We start from the raw sequence: 2,796 nt of genomic DNA, 5'->3' as shown, positions 1-2,796 counted from the left end.
CAGCAGTGTATGAGAGTCCCAATCTCTCCACAACCTCGCCAGCATTTGTTATTTTCTGTCTTGTTGAACTTTGATACTAGTGCTGGAGCAAGATATTCACAATATTTTAATTAACAAAACAATTACAGAATGAATTAAATATGGTAACCTAGGCAACATGTCTAATAACAAATTTGGTAGTCTTATGCTTTCATATTTAATTTTGCAGTGTTTATAACAATATACATCTGTATTATTTCTAGATTTTGTCTTTTTCCTTTCTTTTTTCTAAAATTCCTTTGAGTTGCATTATTACTCCATTTTGTGTACGTGGCTTTGAACTCAACAGTATGCTTCTGCCATCCTCAGAACTTTGAAATCTAGTTCAATTTTTCCTTGTTATATTTATTCTAAGCACTCCTCTTTTGTGACATTTATCCCTATTATACAAACTAATACTGTTTTTTAAATTATAGTTTCATGAGGGGAAGAATTTTATTTGCTTTTTTCTGTTCACTACTTTGTCCCTGGAGTCACTCATTAATATAGAATACTGAGTAAATACTACTCTATTGAATGAATGAAAAATAGCTCTATATCTTTTTTTATTATTTTATTGTGGTAACTATGTCAGTAACAAAATAGTTGCCATTTCAGCAGTCTTCATGTGTACTTTTTGGTAACATTAAATATATTTGTCATGTTGTTCAACTATCACCATTAAGCATTTTGTCTTTTTTTTTTTTTTTTTCTTAAAAATCAAAAGGAATAGATTTATACTAAAACCTAAGATTTTCTCTGTGAGCTCTGTCTACTTTATGAGGGCGTTATTTGGGAATGGAAGCAATTAGCAGGAGAGGGAAGAAAAGGCAGTATTTCATCCTTTTCTGATTGCTTGTGTCCCATTTCTGCACCAAGCTGAACTCGTTACCTTTTTTCTCCAAACTCTTTCAATAATGGTTTATTCAAAGAATAGTTCCCTAAAGGCTGGGTTTTACAGGATACTGGAGAAGTTTGATATGTGGGAGGAACGTGGCCAGATCATGCTTTGTTCTGTGGTATGTTTCCTAAACAACAAACATTTCCTTCCTGGATAGATTTTTTGGGGGGGCCTATTGAGTAATGGAAAGAAAGAGGAAAATACAGACCACTTAAGAGATTCATCTATTTATTTGCATAGGAAATTTGCTAATTTATTTGCTGCTAAAGCATGCTTGTTTTTATCATTCACTGCCTATCTCTATATTTGAAATATACTCATTCTTGTTCAGAGGATTCAAAGCAGTGCCCCAGGATATTTGGTAGCTGATATGGGAAGGGAAATTCATGTTTATAGATTGTCTTTTTATTTTCTAGTAAACAGTTTAAATTTGAAGTAGATCTTGACATGAGAGAGATCTGCCCAGAATTTATAGCGCTTAATTTGATGCTTGGAGCTCTGGTGGCTTTGTGGTTAACCAAAACATCGGTAATTTGAACCCACCAGCTCCTTTGTGGGAGAAATATGAGGCAATGTGCTTCCATGAACATTTACAGCGTTGGAAACCGTATAGGGCAGTTCTGCTGTGTTCTCTACGGTCTCTATGAGTTGGAGGCAGTAGGTTAGGTTTTGGTATTTTGATGCTGTAGTCACCATATCATAGTTCAGGTGGCTTGGGATAGCTTTGTAAAGAGGAGTGAAGTGAATGAGCTGGTAAAGAGCAAATAATCCTGGTGTGGAACAAGAAGTATATAAATTTTAATTCTGAATTTGCCTGTCCTTAACTCTGTGACCGTGATAAAGTCTTTTTCTTTTCTAGATTTTTAGTTCCTTCATCTATGAAACGAATAGGATAGAAATATTTACATAAATAACCTTTAAAATCCTTTCTAACTTTAAAATATTATTTTAAGTTGTACTGAAATACACGATAAAATGCAGAAGGCATTCTTCTAAAAATTACAGTGCCCAGGTTTCCTAATTGTCTTCTAAAAAATTTTTCCTCTCAAAACATTTTTAATTTTGAAGTCCAATTTATTTTTTTCAGTAGTGTCTCTTGTTCTTTTTAAGAAATTTTTGCTAACCCTATAGCTGCTGAGACCTTCTTAGTTTTGTTCTAGAAGTTTTTATAGTTCCTGCTTTTGCATTTAGGTTTATAATACATTTCACTTTAATTCTTGACTAAGTTGAGGGGTTAAGGGTTAACAATAATTATTTTGTATATAGCTTTCCAGTTATTCCAGTGCCATTTGCTGAAAAGATTTTTCTTTCCCCATTGATTTGCCTTGGTATCTTTGTTTATAATTAGTCGACCATATTTGTATAAGTTTACTTCTAGACTATACTCTGTTGCATGGGTTTATGTATGTTTTGACACCTTTACTACACTGTCTTGCTTACTGCAGCAAAGTCTTAAAATCTGGTAATGTACGCCCTCTCACTTTGTTCTTCCCTTTCAGAATTGTGAGAACCTATTCTACGTCCTTTGCCTATAACCCTTTTTTTTTTTTTTTTAAAACTTGTATTGTGGTGAATACATACACAACAGGATATTCGCCAGCATAACAGTATCCACATTCACAGCTCTGGGACATCGATTACATTTTTCATCTTTGCCACTTTTATTGCTGTTCTTTTCCAAAATACTCTACCACCTATTCGCACAAACTCAGTGCCCCTCAAATAAAAGCTTCCCCCTTCCGCCTTCTCTCTCCCTCCTACCCGTGGTAACCACTAATAATCTTTGGTTTTGTATATGTATGTATGTATATGTGTAGGAGCTCTGGTAGCATAGTGGCTAAGGCTCTTGACTGCTAACCAGAAGGCTGGCGGTTCAA

The 2,796-nt window shown here is 34.3% G+C and overlaps 1 protein-coding gene across 1 annotated transcript in view; it reads left to right on the top strand.

Annotated features, from left to right (window-relative positions):
- The window catches only part of FYTTD1 (forty-two-three domain containing 1), a 53,082-nt gene that overhangs the window by 28,979 nt on the left and 21,307 nt on the right, over positions 1 to 2,796 (top strand). The gene's annotated exons all lie outside the window — the stretch shown is intronic.

Source organism: Orycteropus afer, unplaced genomic scaffold (genome assembly GCF_000298275.1).
Source record: "Orycteropus afer afer isolate SDZICR_OR568_19922 unplaced genomic scaffold, OryAfe1.0 scaffold00245, whole genome shotgun sequence".
Classification (NCBI taxonomy): domain Eukaryota; kingdom Metazoa; phylum Chordata; class Mammalia; order Tubulidentata; family Orycteropodidae; genus Orycteropus; species Orycteropus afer.
The sequence above is the reverse complement of the archived record's forward strand: the minus strand, read 5'-3'. Positions and strand labels throughout refer to the sequence as shown.